This window comes from Lactuca sativa, chromosome 8 (assembly GCF_002870075.4).
Source record: "Lactuca sativa cultivar Salinas chromosome 8, Lsat_Salinas_v11, whole genome shotgun sequence".
NCBI classification, from domain to species: Eukaryota; Viridiplantae; Streptophyta; class Magnoliopsida; order Asterales; family Asteraceae; genus Lactuca; species Lactuca sativa.
The window spans coordinates 340,862,994-340,885,727 of record NC_056630.2 but is presented as its reverse complement, the minus strand read 5'-3'; positions in this window follow the sequence as shown (position 1 = coordinate 340,885,727).

The window sequence follows — 22,734 nt, the reverse complement described above, 5'->3', positions numbered from 1 at the left end:
CTGATAGGGTTTAGTATATAATAATGTGCTTGCATGCATATTAGGTTAAGGATTGATAGCAATTACGATAGCTTTAAAGATTTTCTTCATCGTTCTTGTAAACCCTAAATTCTCTACAGTAGAAGTTCTTTATCGAGCTCTACTGAGGATTGTTGATTAATCATTCGACATTCTTCGATCCATACTTGAGTTGTTTACTGTTTCCGTATTCTTTATTTTACCTGTTATAAGATCTAATCGATCTTCAAGTTAGTTAGTTTTTAACTTATCAAAAGTCAAACATTATATATATGTATGAGTAAAAGTCAGTCTTACCGTTAGTAGGCCTCATTCACGAAGCTGGTCTATAAGGGGTGTTTAAGGAAATTGCCTATAAAATGGCGATTGAATGGGTATCCACTCTTACCCACCGCACTCTTGACTAGTGGAGGGTCGTTAGCCGAACGGGTAGGATAGGACGAAACCTTCCATTATAAGTATAATGAATTATTAAAGTAACTAAATGTTTTCATAAAATTCCCAATCTTAGTTACTTAGGCAAAAGTGAATTGATGCAATTCCATGAAATTACACTTTGTGCCCTTGCGAAGACGTTAGTGGAGTGTGTGTGGTTTACCGGCAGACTAAATGGTTCTAAGCAAAGGTAGCAAAGGGTGACTCAATGTTTGTCATAGTTTGGTGGAGCGTGTGTGGTTTACCGGCACATCGAATAGGTGACTGTAACATGTGAGGGCACCATGTAAGTTTGCATGGTTATTCACACCCGCTTTGTGATCCTCGGCATCCCAGTCACAAACAAGAGGGGCATATCGAGATTTAAACATGCCATTGAAATGTTCAATGAATCTCAAAAGTTCTAGGAGTTTTCATAGATTTAAAACTTGAATTTCTTTTTTTCGTTTTTCATGGTGGAAATTAGTGAATCGTCATTCACTTACCTTCAAATGTTCTGCAATTTGGGTTACGACATCCCTCTCCCGAGTTGTAGAATATTGTGTTGGGTCCTAGCCTTAGTATCTCATTTGAGTGATTTACTAAGGACTCAATCTATCAACTAACTTGAATTCGTTTTCTCCCATTTTGTAGATGTCAAAGTTCGACAACTATGGTCTTCTCAAATCCCGTGGAACAAGCATTCCACATGAAGATGATATTCCATGATTCGATCGAGGAACAAGAGATCATACTTCACTTCCTCCTCCTCCTCCAATTATTCTCCCTAACCCACAAGTTCGAAGGCTTGAAAAGTTCAAGATCAGTCAAGCCCTTTTTGGCAAGTAAGCATAAAGAAGGAAATTCGGTGTGTGCACACGTCCTAGGGATGAAGTCACACATTGATAGGTTAAGAATGTTGGGATCCGTTGTCTGTGAGAAAATGGCTGTTGATTGGGTTCTTCAGTCACTTCCTAATTCATATAGTGAGTTCGTAAAAGAGTACTATATGATGAACCGCGTCGTGACCCTTATATATCTCACCTATATGCTTATTTCTGCTGAATCAGAAATGTTTTGGCGCAATGGAAAAACAAAGTTGATTGATGAATCTGCCTTTAAGACCTCTATGGATATAGACAATGGCAACGAAAGACATGCTATGATCGAAAAGTTTGATCATAAGAGAAAGGCAATGTCTGAAGTAGTTCCATGTCATGTTCCAAAAGAGTTGATTTGCTTTTATTGCCAAGAGAAGGGGCATTGGAGGCGAAGCTGCCCCATTTACCTAAGAGATGGGAGAGTCGAAACGTATGGCTCTAATATAGGTAAAATCCATTAACTAACTCTTTTAAGCTTCTATTCTAGATTCTTAATACATAATGTGATAAGATTACAATTGATGTTTTGTAGGATCGAAGAAAAGAAAGGAAGCTTAAGGGAAGAAGTGAGCAGAATCTAACCGTGAAGGAATGGATTTCGATCGCATTTCTCGAAGATTAGATTCTTGAGCTACTACTTAGAGTTAGAATTATATTGCTAAGAAAAGTTTTTCAATGAATTGCATTGTAAGGACAAATTTTTCCGCAATAAAATAAATTTTGATTTTATATTATTTATTTATCCTTGCAATGGCGTATATGAAAAATTGATGTTTGAATGTTTCTATTATTAGCAATAATGGATTTGGTTCTTATTATGTTATTTATGGAAAGTTGACAGTTTACCAAATAGAGAAAGTTTCTCATCGCCCAAGTTTCAATTGGACAGAAACTTGGAATCATGCAACTTGGTTGCACGATGAATGAGAAATTTCATATTTGGAAATTTGACTAATTCATTGACAAAGTGTCAAGCGAAGGACTTGGAGATCGAATACACAAAGTTGCGTGTTGATCAAGTCCACCATAAGAGTAACAAAGATATTTGTCATGATTTACTAAAGGTTTAGTAAATATGATTATACGTACAAGATTAAGTGTAATTCTGAATTGATTGAAAAAGTTTAAATCAATAGCAGAACGAATAAGAAGAATCAAGTAGGCATAAAGATAAAAGTTTCTCCATTCTAAGAAGAAGGGAGAGTACCTTTTATTCTTTATGATAGGTCTTAATGATTAAGAACCATATCTCAATTGATCCTCTAAGTGAGTCTTAGTACAATTGTATGTTTAAGAAGAGGAATCAAGAATTGAAGAAATGATAAATCAAGAAGTCAATCATACTTCGTTCCAAAACAAGTCTTAGAGTTAAGATTGTGACATTGAGTGGAAAAGTATTAAGAAGGTTTATAACATTCATCAAATGTGGAAAGTTGTGATGTCTTGGATAAGACAAAGACCAACTAAAACCAATTTATGAAGTGTTTTGATAAAAGCTACACTAACTCTTGAATATTTGTTTGTCAAGAAATGTTTTGACAAGAGAATCTTATATGTCAAGGAGTCAGTGGGAGTCTTAATGGTCTTGAAAGGTTTTTAGAACAAATCAAATAAACCTTATAGATCATCACTAGTACACGAGTTGAGGTTTACAACCTATTGTGTTGACATTATTTTGTTTCTGTGCCAATCCAATCGAGTTAATTATGCATGTGAGTCCTATGAGTTCTCATTTGAATGCATAAAAGGCAAGGACCTTGATCAATGGAAAGTACATTGATAAGAAAAGGTGAGCTGCTTAACTACTTGGAAGACATGGTGGGCAACTGTGCTACCATAAAGGCAAGAAATCGAGATCAAGAAAGTTCGATCCATATGAGCTTGAATTTGTCGTAAACTTTGGTTTTAACAAATTCACATGGATAGGAACAAATAAACCATTTAAATCTAAGTGTCATAGGATTTCCTCCTTCATGAAAATGATTGTGAGGAAATGCTTTCACTAAGAAAGATTTTAAGAAGATAGTAATTGTAAAATTGCACTCTCGAATTCAATCATGGTTACGGTATCCCTTTCCATAATTTGAATTGTGAGGTTTGGCAATTAGTCTTAATTATTTAGACACACATATGAACTATCTAAGGCAAAGGTGTATAAGTTCAAGAAGCCTTGATAAAAGATTATCAAAGCACTAAGTATTAGAAACATGGACTTAAGAAAGTCAATAGGTATTGTCTTTCTGAAAGTTAAGATGTTTATGAATACATGTCGAAGCTAGTGGGAGCATAAGTGTTATGTTTTATAATAATCATCATGATAGTGGGAGCATAAATGTTATGATTGTATGATTATTAAGGAAAGTATTGCAAGGTTAGCAATATTAATTATAGAAAACAAGAGTCATACTTTGCAAAGTTGTAAGAGTTGAAAGGTTGTTTTGCTATAATTAAGGGAGAGAATATTATGCTTCATTTCAAATCTAAAGGCTTAGGTTAAGAAATGTTAATAAATTTAGTCAAGGGTACATAGTGTGTTCTTAAAATTTCGATTATGATTACGGCATTCCTCTTCACAATTCGAATTTTGAGAACACAGCAAATAAAACATTGTGCGTCGTGTCCCATATGCTTCAGGTATAGGATCGATTGAAAATGTTTTAATGTTTGACCATTCTAAAATTTTCCAAATGTCTAGCGCATTTAGAGGGAAAAAGGACTAGAATCGGTTTTGACTAAAATAATTAAACAACTATCAAAGGACAATCCAAAGTTCGACGAGGATTGGTCGCTTGTGAGTAGTTGGAAGTATAGTATTGGAAATTATGGAAATGTTTCCATATTGGATGGACCATATCGACTTTATTATGAATAGATAAGATTCTATTAAGAATGAGTTGTCATATGGAAAATATGGAAGCGTGTCCATATTGGGAATGAATATTGAAAAATCTATGTCTAAGATTAGAAACTTTTATGCAAAAGGATGTTCAAAGGAAAGTACTTTGAGTGAGAGACATCATATCTAAGGAATTGTCTTGTAACAATCTCCAATAGAGGACTTTGTAATATCATTGGCAATAGTCTTTGTGACTTTGGTGCAGTGACATTACAAAAGGACCATTGCACAGAATGTTAGAATCTAGCATATTTTATAAGTAACAAGAATTTGATATTCTCACACTTATGAAAAAGGATTTGGAGTTGTGAAATGAGAATGATTGGAAATGTGTTCAATGTGATCTATTTCACAAAGTAAGAACCATAGGTAAACATTGTGTGCATGCTAAGAGCATGGGACAAGTATAATAATTCAAGTAAGAAGTTGATTACCCGAAACGACAAATAATGAGTAATCAATATGGTGATAAATAAAAGGTGTTTTATTTATGCTCAAAGGGTTGAGGCCATATGGGATTAGTACTATTCTTGTGTTTCACATTTGCATGTTTTGACTTCCAGAATAATTGAATTTATTAAGAATAATCGAATTATTCGAACGGACCACAGTCGTTCATATGTTGGAAGTAGATATGAATGAAGACTGTCGTGAATTGGTGTGTGGATTGTCTAAAAGAGTATTAGACATAAGCAAATGGTTGCTGCAACGTTCATGCGTGCTTATGAATGTGATTTGAGCATTGGATTAAACCCACACTCACTTGGATCACTCCATGAATTGTATCACGAGTGATTGGTGAGACGATAACATCTTATATTCTTGAAACCGAGATGTGTGAGTTGTATTTTGCAAATCGGTTGTACATTGATAATATGTAAACGCACTAGTAACTTGGTGTTATAAAACATAATGTTGTGTGTAATTCGGTGCGTAAGTGCAAGCAAGCATTGTATCAACGTTTATCCGTTCCTTTTATTCAAAGTAGGATAAAAGCGATATCTTTGGGCCCCTCGATGATTTTGTGATGACAAACGTAAATGCTCGGCCGGGCTAGGGCTAATTTGATTTGTTCAATTAGTCGGTCGTCATAAATCGAGAATCGAGATATAGTACAGAGAGAATGATTAGAAATCATGTCTCATACGATATCTAGAATGGAGGAATATATGATCCCTTATCTAAGGACACGCATATCTGATATGATCAGAGTTGACAGCGGCTTTGGAAAGCTACGATTGCAGATCAGGATCTGAAGTCATACGCAGAATAGTTATTAGACTTATCCAAGTGGGAGACTGTTGGATTAGTGTCTAAGTCCATAACTATTTTGGTATGTACTTGACCCGATGGTGCATGGTCCTTTTGGGTTGCCTTCACCAAAGCAACTTGATAGGATGAATTATGGAGAGAAAGGATTAAATATGATTTATTAATATATTATGGGAATAATATATTAAAGGAGAAATCATATTGTTTAATTAATATTAGTCAATAATTAATTGGTAATTAGTTTTGTGACTAAAAGAGATTAATTAAACTTAAGGGACTAGAATTGTAATTATAAGATAATTGCAATTTGGGTCATGGATTGCCTTTTATTATAAGGTGGACGAATTCTATGGGGGAAGCCCATATGAAATCGTCCAAGGCCTTATGGAAAGGGCTCCATGGGTTGCTTAGGGCTTAAGCATCCAAATTAGGGTTTCCATGTTAGATAACCCTAATTGCCTCACTATATATAGATCCCTTAAGGACCAAAAATGTGGCTAAGCTTCTTGCTAGGGTTTTCACATGGTTTTGGCAGCCTCCATCCACTCTCCTCATCATCCTCTTGCTTATGGTGTTTGTGAGCCATTAGAGGAGTGACACTTGTGACTCTAAGCCTTCCGAAGTCAATTCAAGGAGATTTGGGATTGTTATTGCTACATAACAATCAAGGTAATATCTTAAACCTAATTATATGTTAATATTGATTCCTATATGCTAGAATTAGGGTTTATAGCCTTGGATAACTTGCATGTACAATAGAGAAACCTAGATCCGAGCATTAGGGTTTGTATGAGCACATAGGATGTTCTTAGGACCAAAACCCATCAGCTCTTAGCCTTGGAATATTGGATGCCATGCTGGAATGAGAATGATAATTGGTATTTGCAGGGCCGGTCCAAACGTATATGGGGCCCAGGACGAAAAGAAAAAAAATGTTCCTCAAAGACAAATATCATAAAGATTAAAAAAAAACATTATTTAGTCTTCACTATAGACATGTTCACTTAGCAATAACAAACAAACTAAATTGTTTATCTTTTGAGCTAATTTGAGTTTAAACCAACTTTAGGGCTTAAAAATCAATTAGGTAATATTATATATATATATATATATATATATACACACACACACACACACACACACACACTACATAACCCAAAACATTTGGGCCCCTTAGAGACGTGGGCCTTGGGCGGTCGCCCGGGTTGCCCACCGTCTGGACCGACCCTGGGTATTTGTAACTGCAATGTGTATGCTTTTAAAATTGTATATGGTTAGGATCTTATAGCCTTAGAATAATAGATTTAGCCTAATTTCCTGTTCCTTGCTTGGTTGTGGTCCTAGGGTAGAGTCTATTATTTGACAGTCTATTGGATCCTGTTCTGTGTATAATTTGCATACATAAGGCAACCGACAATGAGGATTGATAGATGTGGATAGCGCGAGTTGCGATATGTGGACTGAATGTTTTATGGCAGTTCTTTGGGTCAGAGTGCAACTGCACAAATGCTGCTTGCTTTGTGCTTTGTGGAACTCTTAAGTGATGGGAGTCAGCTAATAAGTGGATGTGACAGTATCCAAGAGGTAGATGGCTGGCATCATGGGGAGTTCTTCACCAGCTGATGTCAGGGCAAGGTTGGGAATCTAGGAAAGCCTAGGATATGCTCCAGTGAGTTAGTGGGATGATTTAGTGAGGTTGGGAACCTAGGGGAGCCTAGGAGTTGCTTCGGTGAGTATTGTGCTTATGTTTTGCAGATATTCGGTGCATCAATCGGGTAGATGACTTAGAGGCTTCGGGAGGATTGCTGAGGAAAGTATGGATATGTGTGGAAGGTAGTATGTGTTGGATTAGTGTCTAAGCCTGTAACCATATTTGGTAAGTACTTGACCCGGTTGTGCATGGTCCTTTTGGGTTGCCTTCACCAAAGCAACTTGACTGGAGAATTAAATTGAGAAAGAGGTTATTATGATTTATTAATATGTTATAAGAATAATATATTAAAAGAGAAATCATATTTGTTTAATTAATATTGGTCAACAACTAATTAGGAATTAATTTTGTGATCAAGTGTAATTAATTAAACTAGAGGGGCTGAATTGTAATTATGTGATAGTTGCAAAGTAGGGCAATGGTTACCCTAAATATAGATTGGACGAATTCAAGGGATAAGGCATCCTTGAAATCGTCCAAGGATAAGGGTTATTAAGACTTATTATATGGTTACTTGGTGGGCAAGCAACTAGATAAGGATAAGGACTGAAACCCTAATCTCTACCCTATATAAAGACCCCTAAGGCCATAGAAATTGTCCCCACTTGACCCCTAGGGTTCATAGAGTCGATTTCTACCTCTCCTCTTCTCTCTCTATTGCCTCTCCAATTGCTTGTGGTGTTTGTGAGCCATTATAGGTATTATACTTGTGGTACTTGCTTTCAAGACTTAGGGTTTGAAGATTTGAGTTGTTATTACAATATAACAACAAGAGGTATGTGATCTATCTTTCTATGTGAATTTCGAAAACACTAGGTGCATGCTAGGGTTCTTCATGTGTTCATAATGTTGTGTATCTAATAGTGAAAACATAGATCCAAATCTAGGGTTGCGTGCACACATAGGATTGTTTGTTCAAAACCCATCAGTGGTATCAAAGCCTTTGGTTAACTTGTTTTCTATTAGTATTATATAATTGTATGAACTTGACATATTAGGGTTTATAGCCAATAAACCCTAGGACGCAAGATTTCGAGATTAGGGTTCCTAAACCCTAATTTGCGAAAATTTGAAAGGGTTTTTCAAATCCTTTCCTTAAGTGCCAAGATTTTGAAATCTAGGATTTGCAAACCCTAGGATTTTTGAGATTAGCCTCCTCCCCAAGATAAGATCCTAAATTTTAGGGATTTGGATAATCCCATATCTTGCAACTATCCTTTAATGGTTAAATATGGTAATTAAAGATTTTGAATTATCCTATCCCATGATTTTCGAAATATAAAGGGATTAAAAGGATTAGGATAAATTAATTGTTTAATTGGTAATTATGCGTCATGATTTAAATAATCTCTTATGATTTAATAATTTAAATTAATAGTTTAATCGAAGATAATTATTAAATCAAGAGTTTTAATATTTAAAATTTTAATTTAAATGGTATTAAATTTCGAAAAAATTTTAAATTGAGATTAAAACCCTAGTATTTTGAAATGTTTAAAATACACCCTATACTATTATATTATTACAAGATTAATATATATATATATATATATATATATATATATATATATATATATATAGATGTATGTATGTATAACTAAAATGCTAGTCTTACTGTTTGTAGGCCTCATTCACGAAGCCGATCTATAAGGGGGGTATAAGGTTATGGCCTATAAAATGGCCGTTTAATGGGTATCCACTCTTACCCACCGCTTCCTTGATTGGTGGAGGGTCGTTAGCCGAACGGGTAGGATAGGGCAATCCTCTCTTCACTAATAAGTATAATGAATCTATGTAAAGTAACTAAACACTTTTACAAATTCCCAATCCTAGTTACTTTAGGCAAAAGTGAAATTGATGCAATCCCATGAAATTGCACTTTGCACCCTTGCTAAGAAGTTAGTGGAGCGTGTGTGGTTAACGGACACGCTAATTGGTTCTAAGCAAAGGTGGCAAAGGGTGACTCATTGTTTGTCATAGTTTGATCGAGCGTGTGTGGTTTACCGGCACATCGAATAGGTGATTGTAACAATGAGGGCACCATGTAGATTTGCATGGTTATTCACACCCACTTTGTGATCCTTGGCATCCCAGTCACAAACGAGAGGGGCATATCGAGATTTAAACATGCCATTGAAAAGTTAAATGAATCTCTAAGGAAATCTAGGACTTCTCAATACATTTAAAACTTGAGCTTTATGTTTTTCATAGTGAAGAATTAGTGAATCGTCATTCACTTACCTCTAAATTATTTGCATATTGAATTACGATATCCCTTTTCTAATGTGTAAATAATGTTGTTGGGTCCTAGCCTTAATTTTCCATTTTGGGTGTTTAATTAAGGATTTAATTCTAATCAAACTTTGTTCCTTTCTATTTGTAGATGTCTAACGTAAACAATGCTGCTGCTACCTCATTCTCGCTAATGAGCCTATGTCAAAAGGTGACATTTGATGGATCGAACTTTAGCGAATGGATAAGATACATTCGCACGATTGCTCGCTACAAGGACAAAGAGTATGTCCTCGGTGAGAAACTTGAAAAGATCGATCCGAAAATTGCTACTCCCGAAGAAATGGCTGTCTTTGAGACCCATGAGCGTGATGCAACGAAAGTACATTGCATCATGCTAGCCACAATGAATCCCGAACTCCAAAAGTCCTATGAGGACATGTATCCATACGAAATGCATCAAGACTTGATGGAGAGATATCACCAAAGTGCAAGGCAAGAGTGTTATGAGATCATCACAAACATGATCACTGCTAAGATGGAAAGTGGAGAGTCTCTAACCGTGCACTTGCAAAAGATGCAAAGATATGTTGATCGTCTTCGCAAGTTAAATGTTAACTTTGGGGAAGATTTGGCAATCGACATCGTTCTTCACTCCTTGCCCTCGTGCTACAACCAATTTAGGATGACCTACCATATGAACAAAGAAGAGGTCACCCTAAGTAAACTCCAAGGGCTCCTAAGGACTGCTGAGAGCAACCTCAAGGACAAGTCTGTTGCATTAACTCCCACTCCACCTGCTGCTCTTGTTTTGGCTATTGGGCAAGAGAGGGGAAAGAAGAGGAAGGATTCTTCAAAGAGCCACCACAAGGGAAAGTCCCAAGATGGTTCGTCCTCTAGTGGGACCAAAGTTGGTCCTGCCAAGCCCAACTCAAACCCAAAGGAGGCAGAGTGCCACCACTACCACAAAATAAGGCATTGGAAGAGAAGTTGCCCGGAATATCTGCAAGCCATCAAGGATGGGAAGATCAATCCATCTTTCGCAGGTATTTACACAATTAAATCTAATGATTCATAGCATGCTATTTCTTGGGTTCTTGATACAGGATGTGGTTATCACATATGTTCTGATTTGCAGGGACTTAGAAGAAGTAGGGATGTAGAGCGTGGAAGAATAAATCTAATCATGGGGAACAGAAGAGCGTCACCTGTCACCAAGATTGGAGTGTATTCTCTAGTTCTTAGTAATGGATTAGGTTTAGATTTAAATAATTGTTGCTACTCGCCAGATATGGCAAGAAACATCATTTCATTTCATGGTTTGTTTAAACAAGGATTTAGATATTCGTTTAATAATGAGAATGGTTCGATTTGTGCTTATCTAAATGGTGTTTTATATTTTGAAGCATTGCCTTGTAATGGAATTTATGAAACTGTCATTGTTGTAGATAACATAGGAAATGATGTGTTGTGTATGGATTCTTCTAATAGTATGGATAAAGCATGCTTGTGGCATTGTCGTCTTGGACATGTCAACAAGAAGCGCATAGCCCAGCTCCAAAAGGATGGAGTGTTGGAGTCATTCTACCTTAAAGAAGATGACACGTGCGAGTCTTGTTTGCTTGGAAAGATGACCAAGTCACCCTTCACTAGCACTTGTGAGAGGGGTGAGGGTTTATTGGATCTCATACACACTGACGTGTGTGGGCCCTTTAGATCCACCACAAAGGATGCAAACAGCTTCCATGTGACTTTCACCGATGATTATAGTAGATATGGGTATATTTACTTAATCAAGCACAAGTCAGAAACGTTTGAAAAGTTCAAAGAATTCAAACATGAAGTGGAGAATCAATTGGGCAGGAAAATCAAGATGCTTCGATCCGATCGAGGAGGAGAGTACCTAAGTCTTGAATTCCACGATTATCTCAAGGAGTGTGGAATAGTTTCGCAGAAAGACGTAATCGAACCCTGTTGGAGATGGTTCGTTCCATGATAAGTCGTGCTTCACTACCTATCTCATTCTGGGGGTATGCCTTAGAGACTGCCGCCCATATCCTTAACCGAGTCCCTACAAAGAAGGTTGCCAAAACACCTCACGAGATGTGGACAGGGAAAGCTCCCTTGTTGTCACATATCAAGGTTTGGGGCTGCGAGGCTTTCGTAAGACGAGATACTCACGACAAGCTCGAACCTCGTAGTGAGCGATGTATTTTCATCGACTACCCACAGAAATCCTTTGGATATCTCTTCTATAGACCGAGTGACAATGTTGTCTTCGTTGCGAGGAGATGGGTTTTCCGAGAGCGAGAACTCATAAGCCAAAGAGACAGTGGGAGGAAAATCGAGCTCGAAGAGATTCAAGAGTCGATAGATGAAGGAACCTCTACCGCTGGTACTCAACCCGAGGAGGAAACTCCGGTTGAACCCATTGACCAGTCCTTACCTCTTAGACGTTTCGAAAGAGTTAGAGTTCAACCCCAGTTTTATGGCTTTCATATTACTACTAAAGGGGACACGTATATTAGTGATAGTACACTAATAAATCTAGATGAACCTAACAGCTATAAGGAAGCCATGGCAGGCCCATAGTCTGCAAAATGGAAAGAGGCAATGGACTGCGAGATTCAGTCCATGTATGACAACCAAGTTTGGAATTTGGTTGACAATGTACCCGGACGTAAGACCGTTGGGTGCAAATGGATCTTCAAGAAGAAGACCGACGTGGATGGGAATGTACACACATATAAGGCGCGATTGGTTGCGAAGGGCTTTACTCAAACTCCTGGAGTTGACTATGACGAGACCTTCTCACCAGTTGCTAAAATAAAGTCTATTAGGGTGATGCTAGCCATTGCTGTATTTCATGATTATGAGATATGGCAAATGGATGTCAAGACTGCTTTCTTTAATGGGAAGTTAGCTGAGGATGTTTACATGGCTCAGCCAGAGGGTTTTGTCGATACGAAGCATCCTAATAGAGTGTGCAAGCTTGAGAAGTCCATTTATGGGCTTAAGCAAGCATCTCGTAGATGGAATCTTTGCTTCGACGAGAAAGTCAAAGAGTTTGGATTTGTACGAAGTGAAGATGAATCATATGTATATGTCAAGGCCAGTGGGAGTATAGTTAGCTTCCTCGTTTTGTATGTCGATGACATACTGCTCATAAGAAAATGACATCCCGACTCTGCAGGAGGTTAAGTCCTGGCTCGGGAAGTGTTTTGCTATGAAGGACCTCGGAGAGGCTTCCTAATAGGACTTAGTCAGAATATTTACTTGGATAAGGTACTAAAACGTTTTAGTATGGAAAACTCAAAGAAGGGAGAATTACTGATACAAAGTAACGCCAAGTTGAGTAAGACTCAATGTCCGAGTACCAAAGCCGAGATAGCAGAGATGAGTCGAGTACCTTACGCTTCCGCAGTCGGCTCAATCAGGTATGCTATGACTTGTACTCGCCCTGATGTGGTCTTTGCTTTGAGCATGGTCAGTAGATATCAAGGGAACCCTGGCAAAGAACATTGGACCGCAGTCAAGAATATCCTTAAGTACCTTCAGAGGACCAAGGAATGGTTTCTGGTTCTCGGAGGGAGTGATGACCTGAAGGTGCGAGGGTTGTCACACCCCCGAACCAGACGGCGGAAACGTGCGGGGGCTGTCGTGACTCAATTGCATATCATAACATTGAATATATATGAAACATAACAACATTCGTCACCATTCATTTCATATTACAACCAATAGTGTTTACATGTCATACATTGTTTAAAACATTACATTCACAAAAATTAATTTGTTCCATTCATTCAAAATTAAACTGCAACCGTCACTGGATATGATTTCCCTTGATTCACTGGTTCCCTGAGAATACAAGTATTTTGAAAAACGTCAACATATGAAATGTTGGTGAGTTCATAAGTAGTGTTTGAAATCGAATGTTTATATTGCTTGGAAAACCACCAGAAAATCCGATATTTTCTGAAAAGAAAAGTTTTCGAAAACGTTTGTGAAGATCCATAGGTATGCTTGTTTGTTTCTATACTTGTAAAAAAAAATGTTCATTGAAGATGTATGCATTTCAAATCTGTATGTATTGAAAACCCTAGGGAAACCCGATGTTCCCCTAGTTCCTTTGGAATCCATTAAGTTGCGTTGAAACCATTACGAAGATAGCAGTGTCAGTCCCAGGCGACGTTGGAAGGTTCTCGAGCATGATTATTTACTACAAACCCGCATTACACAAACGCCCAGTTTATAGTTATACTAACGATCCCGAAGGCGTCGTCCGTACTAATCACGTTATCCAATCGCCCTGACTAGGTGTAGTCCCACATCCGAAGAGAAAGAGGTCACGAAGACCCCGGTGACTCCATTAACCGGTTGGGGAAAATATGCGTGCGAGGGGTCCCCGACCCGCCTCGTAAAATATGCAGACTCTTCTAGCAATACCAAGGACCCTTGGGGACCAGTGGTACAAGCCATTGAAAGTCACTCCACGTTGTGTCAAGTCGGTGAAACTCAACACTTCGTAGAAAATATGTGTCTTCGGGCCTTAAGATCAGGTCATTGGGCTAGCTAGGCCCAACAAGCAAGATTTTACACTTTTGGGGCCCGAAGATGGTGCGTAGACGTCTGTGCACACTCGTATGTATATGTATTACCAAACGTTATTTGTATGAATCGTAGTATCGAAGAGTTAGTAGTTGTAGATTTCCATTGGCTCGAGACCGAGCCAATTCGTTTAACAACGACTTTTGGTATTGTAATGAGTTGTATTTCGTCGATAGTCGCGGTGTCATTATTTGATCAAATTGTACATATTGAATTAGCCTTGAAATATTTCTGTTTTCAGCCCCTCATTATTTGTAAAATTTACATTTTCAACCCTTTTTATGTAATATTTCCCGGTTTGGTCCTTAAACTATTTTTCTTGACATTTTAACACCAAAAATTATTGAAATTAATATTTTCCAGCATATTTTTCATAGAAAACAGTTTAAGTCCCTGAAAATGCAGTTTTTCTCGGTTTTAGCCCTTCTTTTCGCAATTTTTACAATTTTGGCCCAAATTGGAAAATTTTTGCAACTTTGGTCCTTTTTAAATTTAAAAAGCATTTTAAACCTTTGAAAAGGATTTGGGACACTTATAGTCCACTGTTTTACAGAAATTCACAGTTTTGGCCCTCCAAAACAGAAAAATTCGCATAATGGGCCTCCTTGGGCCGAAATTTTCATTTTTAGCCCAATAAGCTTGAAATTTATGTTTTTGATCCTCTAATTGAATATAATTCTAGAAATAGTTTTATGGAAACTGTTTTGGCACATTTCATCCATCAGAATCTGTGAAATGTCAATTTGGGCCCTTAATTTTGTATTTTTCACATTTTTGGCCCAAAATGGGTGTTTTTAGCTTAAAGAAAATTGTTGCTAACCACTTAGCTATTTTTCTTGTATCACTTTATATGTAGAAATATATTTGAAGCTAAAATCATAAAACATAAGTTATATCTCGGTTTTGAGGGGTTAAATGGCTAGATCCAACATTAAAACACATATAAGCATACATATAAGCATGGAAATCATACAAGGCATACAAACACATATAGATCTACACTTTCACTTGTATTCCCCCCCCCCCCCCCCCCACAAAACTCATAAAAACAGAAAATAGGGGGTATGAAGCTCACCTTGGGTGTAGTTTCGGTTTTTGGAAGAAAAGATGGAAGAAAAATGAAGTGTTTTTGGCCTTAGCTCCCTTTGATGAAGATCTCGAGTTTTGAGATGGTTCTAGGATGCAAGATCACGATTTTTGTATAGATTAGGAAAGGATTTTGATAACAAAAGAATTTAAACCATAGATCTATGCATAATCTTACCTTAGATGAAGAATATTGTGGAGATTTCCTCTTGAATGCTTCCTAGAACTCGAGATTTTTGAGTGGAGAGGGAAAGAGATGTTCTTGAGTGATCTAGAGAGGGTTTGAGAGATTTTTGAGTGTGTGTGTGGGTGTATGGCCGAGAGTGAGAGAGGAGAGAAGAAGAGATGTGATCTTGAAGTGATATGCATGGAAGCATGGGAAGTAATGCATGGAAGTCCTATGGGTAATAGTGAGGTGGCAACCAAAGTCAACTTCTCTTCTTATCCTCTTGAGTTTGGGCCTTTGGGCCGAGGTTTTTGAAAGGGAAAAGAAAAATTTGGGCTTTTTCCCCTAAGCCCAAAATTAGAGTTAGTTATAGTGTGTTTTATGCTTAAGAGAATGTAGTATGATTTTTATATTTTTATTGGACTAGTTTAGGTTATTCATGGCCCAAAGCTTTCAATTCATTTCATTATAGGCCCAACATGACCTAAAATGTTAAAATAAATAAGAGTGGGTCCAATTAGAGCCCAATTAGGGTTCTAAGCCCATGATAGTCTAATTGGAAGCTTATTGGTCCATTTGGATCCAATAGGGGAGTCCTAATCCAAAATGGACTTAACAAGGACTTCTAGGGTTTCCAATTGTTTGATGACTATTTGTAGTACTAGCATAATGTATTTGATTGAAGTTTTTGATTCACATTAACTTGAATGTATAGATTACATGGCTCAAAATTTACAGTTGTGACATCATCCCCCCGTTAGAGGGAATTTCGTCCCGAAATTCTGTTTGAAAGCTAGATTTGAGAATGCTAGAATAGGTGAGGGTACTTCTGCTTCATTTGATCCTCGCGTTCCCATGTGAATTCTGGCCCACGCTTTGCGTTCCACCGTACCTTCACGATCGGGATGCGACTCTGCTTAGTACGCTTCACCTCCCTGTCCATGATCTCGATTGGTTCTTCGACGAACAGGAGATTCTCATTGATTTCGATTTCGTCAAGAGGAATGACGAGAGTTTCATCTGATAGGCACTTTTTCAGATTAGAAACATGAAACACAGGGTGTACACCGTTTAGCTCCGCGGGTAGTTGTAGTCTGTAGGCTACCGGGCCTATTCGAGCGACGATTTCGAAAGGTCCAATGTATCGCGGGTTCAGCTTTCCCCGCTTTCCGAAACGTATAACCCCTTTCCAGGGTGAGACCTTCAACAATACTCGATCACCGACCTGGAATTCTAAGGGCTTTCGCCGTTTATCAGCGTAGCTCTTTTGCCGGTCACGCGATGCTTGTAATCGAGCTTTGATCTGGACAATCTTTTCTGTGGTCTCGCGAATGATCTCCGGTCCTGTCATTGCCCTATCCGACGTATGTGTTCTTGCTAGCTGGGTGTCACCTACTTCAGCCCAACATAACGGTGATCTACATTTACGCCCGTACAGTGCTTCGAAAGGGGCCACCTTAATGCTCGAATGATAGCTATTGTTATATGAAAACTCGATCAACGGTAGGTGGGTATCCCAAGACTTTCCGAAGTCTATCACGCATGCACGAAGCATGTCTTCAAGCGTCTGAATGGTTCGTTCGCTTTGACCGTCCGTTTGTGGGTGATACGCGGTGCTCATATCAAGATGAGTTCCCATGGCCTTGTGGAGCGACTGCCAAAAGCGTGACGTGAACCTACTGTCCCTATCCGAGATGATAGATTTTGGCACTCCATGAAGTCTTACAATCTCTTGTAGGTACAAACGCGTCAGCCTCTCCATCTTGTAGGACTCTTTGATTGGCAGGAAATGGGCAGATTTCGTCAGTCGGTCGATTATTACCCATATGGTGTCCAATCCGTCCGACGTCTTGGGCAGCTTGGTCACGAAGTCCATAGAAATCCCCTCCCATTTCCACTCAGGGATTGCCGGTTGCTGTAACAATCCGGAAGGTTTCTGGTATTCCACTTTTACTTTGGCACACGTAAGGCACTTACTAACATAAGTTGCGATTTCCGCCTTCATGTTAGGCCACCAATAGTGCTGCTTAATGTCCAAATACATCTTATCCGAACCAGGATGAATGGAGTATCGTGTCTTGTGGGCTTCCTTCATAACGATCTCCCTGAATCCTCCGATTTTTGGAACCCAAATACGGTTCATGAAGTAGTATACCCCATTCTCTTTGACTTCCAGGTTCTTCTCCATTCCGCGCAATGCCTCGCTAGTTCTATTTTCCGCTTTCATAGCCTCTGCCTGGACTGATGCAATTTGAGTGGTCAGATGAGACTGAATGGTTATCGAGTGCGTTTTCGTACGGCGATTTGTGTATTCCTTCCGACTTAATGCGTCAGCTACCACGTTGGCCTTGCCTGGATGGTACTTGATCTCGCATTCGTAGTCGTTTAACAATTCCACCCATCTTCGTTGTCTCATGTTCAGCTCCTTCTGATTCAAGATGTGCTGGAGGCTCTTGTGGTCTGTGAAGATGGTGCACTTAGTACCGTACAGGTAGTGCCTCCAAATTTTTAGGGCGAAGACCACGGCTCCCAGTTCTAGGTCATGGGTCGTGTAATTTACTTCGTGCGTCTTTAGTTGACGGGACGCATATGCTATCACTCTTCCACGTTGCATGAGAACGCAACCTAAGCCTTGATTTGACGCGTCACAGTAAACTACAAAATCTTCCGTTCCTTCAGGTAGAGATAGTACAGGAGCGCTACAAAGAGCTTGCTTCAGGGTTTGAAACGCAATCTCTTGTCGGTCTGTCCACTTGAATGGCACGCCCTTTTGCGTAAGCAAGGTAAGCGGCTTGGCGATCTTAGAGAAGTTTTGGATGAATCTCCTATAGTAACCTGCTAGGCCTAAGAACTGAAGAATTTCTGTGGGCGTAGTCGGAGTTGCCCATCCTTCCACGGCTTTGACCTTAGAGGGATCCACATGAATTCCATCTTGGCTAACTACGTGGCCTAAGAAATTCACACTCCGAAGCCAGAACTCGCACTTGGAGAGTTTGGCGTAAAGCTTTTCCGTGCGCAGAGTCTCTAAAATTTGTCGGAGGTGTCGGCCATGCTCCTCTTTGCTTCGAGAATAGACGAGGATGTCATCAATAAACACAATGACGAAGTTGTCCAGAAACGGTCGACAGATTCGATTCATTAGGTCCATAAATGCGGCAGGTGCATTTGTTAGACCGAAGGGCATTACGACGAATTCATAATGTCCATAGCGGGTTCGAAAAGCGGTTTTTGGAATATCCTCTTCTCGGACTTTGAGTTGGTGGTATCCGGATCGTAAGTCTATTTTAGAAAAATAGCTAGCTCCTTGGAGCTGGTCGAATAGATCATCGATTCGCGGGAGTGGGTAGCGGTTTTTGACAGTGAGTGTGTTTAACTCTCTGTAATCGATGCACATTCTGAAAGATCCATCCTTCTCCTTCTTCTTCTCGGTCTCCACTGGTTTTTCGCCCTTTTTGTGGTTATGATCATATAGCCTCTTTGCCAATCTCTTCGCGCTGTCAAACGTTTCAGGGTTAGCAGCTATCACATTCCCTTGAATGGGGGATGTCAGTCCCCAGATGAATCGTTCAATCTTCTTTCCCTCTGATGTGATCATACCCGGGCACAGCAGGGATAGTTCGCTGAATCTCGATATGTAAGCATCGATGTTCCCATTCTGCACCGTGAGATTCCAAAGCTCCTGCTCCATCTTCTGTATTTCACCTCGGGGGCAGTACTCAGCCGTCAACATCTCTTTCATTTCTGTCCAGGGTATAGAGTTGGCAACAGGGAGTGTCATAGCTTCTATGTGACCATTCCACCAAGTGAGTGCTTGGTCCACAAAAGTGCAGGCCGCGAACTTCACCTTCATCTGCTCGGGGCACTCGCATATCTCGAACACCGACTCTACCTTCTCGATCCATCGCTTTAGAGCGATCACTCCCCCAGTGCCATTGAAAGTTCGGGGTTTAGCGTTCGCAAAATCCTTGTAGGTGCACGTTTTAGTGAGCCCTTGGTTCGTCCCGTTGTTCGAACTTCCGGAGCCTTGCCCATTGCCTCCTCCATTGTTTCCTCGGTGAAGTTGTGCCATAGCTACCGTGACCGCAGCAGACACGGCTGCCTGGAAAGCAGTGGAGTCAACTTCCGGTGGGGTTGGTTCGGGATTTCCACGAGTAGCTGGGCGAGGCATCTTTCTGTCATGAAACGGAAAGATGTTGAGTGTACGTGGTTTCGGTGAGGTTATGATCCTACTAACTAGGTGTAGGGTACGAACCTAAGCATTACTATCATCAAGCATACAATCATAACGCCTCAACATATAACAACTGAGAATATCATAGCAAAACACACAAAAGTTTATTAATATTATCCGTGTTTAGTACAAGAAAATTTGCTCGCAAGAGCATACATAAGTAACACTAATCCGACAGCATAACGGCTCCATGAGTAGTGTAGTCACTTAAACATAGAGCCGGAGTACATAACATAGTTACTAATATCCTACTACGATAGGTCTATCCCTAACCGCGATGAGCTGCGTCAGGAGGTGGTGCCGAGGTCATATGCCGAAATGTTGCGCCAGTAGCTGCGCCATCTCTGCCATGTCTCCTATAACTTCATCCCTCTCGTGCTCTGCTCTCACTGCCCGAGCCTCCATAGCATACAGCTGTTGTCGCAGTGCGGCGATCTCAGCTTCGAGGGAACGGTTCTCCCTTGGGGGGTTCACTGGTGGAGCGGGGTGATCTGGTTGTGCCTCGTCCTCGCATGGCGGGATGGGGTCCTGGCCCCCGACCTGACCCTCCTCGTCGTCATCGTCGACCTCTCCAAATTCGTAGTCGGTGTCTATATATTCGTCGGGTTCGACGTCGTGTGCTTCTCCTGGATTCTCTCCCGGCTCATCCACCAGCATCCCGTGAGCTACTAAGGCCTGATGAAACTGGATACCCGGCTGCTCCTCCTCAGGCTCCTCCTCCTCCTCTAGCCACCCGTTGTTTCCCTGATTAGGGAAGTAGGGGTCTCCAGGGTGATGAAAACCAGCCATGCTGTCTGCGCGAGTACGTAATTATGCTACATTATTCCTAGGGTACTATGACTATTGTACGGACTAAGCAAACATTCTCTTTTTGGGTGATAAAGGGTATAGTTTTAGGTTCCCTGGCTATTCCGATCTCATCAAGACGTGTGTTAGTTTTACCTTGGAGAGAATGTAGTTGATCAGGCTACGTTCACTCCTTGGTATCACTAAGAACAGTCCCGTGTTAACCGAGATACCAGCATTATGGTGTTTGATTCAGCGTTAGGTCCTTACTCCTAATGCAGGCAAGTGTGTTTTATTTATTTGTTTTGTTCAGAGTTATGTTAGTCCTTCTTTTTGGTTTATAGTTGCATATCAATGTATGGCTCGACATGCTAGTTCACTATAAACAAAGCTCTGATACCAACCTGTCACACCCCCGAACCAGACGGCGGAAACGTGCGGGGGCTGTCGTGACTCAATTGCATATCATAACATTGAATATATATGAAACATAACAACATTCGTCACCATTCATTTCATATTACAACCAATAGTGTTTACATGTCATACATTGTTTAAAACATTACATTCACAAAAATTAATTTGTTCCATTCATTCAAAATTAAACTGCAACCGTCACTGGATATGATTTCCCTTGATTCACTGGTTCCCTGAGAATACAAGTATTTTGAAAAACGTCAACATATGAAATGTTGGTGAGTTCATAAGTAGTGTTTGAAATCGAATGTTTATATTGCTTGGAAAACCACCAGAAAATCCGATATTTTCTGAAAAGAAAAGTTTTCGAAAACGTTTGTGAAGATCCATAGGTATGCTTGTTTGTTTCTATACTTGTAAAAAAAATGTTCATTGAAGATGTATGCATTTCAAATCTGTATGTATTGAAAACCCTAGGGAAACCCGATGTTCCCCTAGTTCCTTTGGAATCCATTAAGTTGCGTTGAAACCATTACGAAGATAGCAGTGTCAGTCCCAGGCGACGTTGGAAGGTTCTCGAGCATGATTATTTACTACAAACCCGCATTACACAAACGCCCAGTTTATAGTTATACTAACGATCCCGAAGGCGTCGTCCGTACTAATCACGTTATCCAATCGCCCTGACTAGGTGTAGTCCCACATCCGAAGAGAAAGAGGTCACGAAGACCCCGGTGACTCCATTAACCGGTTGGGGAAAATATGCGTGCGAGGGGTCCCCGACCCGCCTCGTAAAATATGCAGACTCTTCTAGCAATACCAAGGACCCTTGGGGACCAGTGGTACAAGCCATTGAAAGTCACTCCACGTTGTGTCAAGTCGGTGAAACTCAACACTTCGTAGAAAATATGTGTCTTCGGGCCTTAAGATCAGGTCATTGGGCTAGCTAGGCCCAACAAGCAAGATTTTACACTTTTGGGGCCCGAAGATGGTGCGTAGACGTCTGTGCACACTCGTATGTATATGTATTACCAAACGTTATTTGTATGAATCGTAGTATCGAAGAGTTAGTAGTTGTAGATTTCCATTGGCTCGAGACCGAGCCAATTCGTTTAACAACGACTTTTGGTATTGTAATGAGTTGTATTTCGTCGATAGTCGCGGTGTCATTATTTGATCAAATTGTACATATTGAATTAGCCTTGAAATATTTCTGTTTTCAGCCCCTCATTATTTGTAAAATTTACATTTTCAACCCTTTTTATGTAATATTTCCCGGTTTGGTCCTTAAACTATTTTTCTTGACATTTTAACACCAAAAATTATTGAAATTAATATTTTCCAGCATATTTTTCATAGAAAACAGTTTAAGTCCCTGAAAATGCAGTTTTTCTCGGTTTTAGCCCTTCTTTTCGCAATTTTTACAATTTTGGCCCAAATTGGAAAATTTTTGCAACTTTGGTCCTTTTTAAATTTAAAAAGCATTTTAAACCTTTGAAAAGGATTTGGGACACTTATAGTCCACTGTTTTACAGAAATTCACAGTTTTGGCCCTCCAAAACAGAAAAATTCGCATAATGGGCCTCCTTGGGCCGAAATTTTCATTTTTAGCCCAATAAGCTTGAAATTTATGTTTTTGATCCTCTAATTGAATATAATTCCAGAAATAGTTTTATGGAAACTGTTTTGGCACATTTCATCCATCAGAATCTGTGAAATGTCAATTTGGGCCCTTAATTTTGTATTTTTCACATTTTTGGCCCAAAATGGGTGTTTTTAGCTTAAAGAAAATTGTTGCTAACCACTTAGCTATTTTTCTTGTATCACTTTATATGTAGAAATATATTTGAAGCTAAAATCATAAAACATAAGTTATATCTCGGTTTTGAGGGGTTAAATGGCTAGATCCAACATTAAAACACATATAAGCATACATATAAGCATGGAAATCATACAAGGCATACAAACACATATAGATCTACACTTTCACTTGTATTCCCCCCCCCCCCCCCC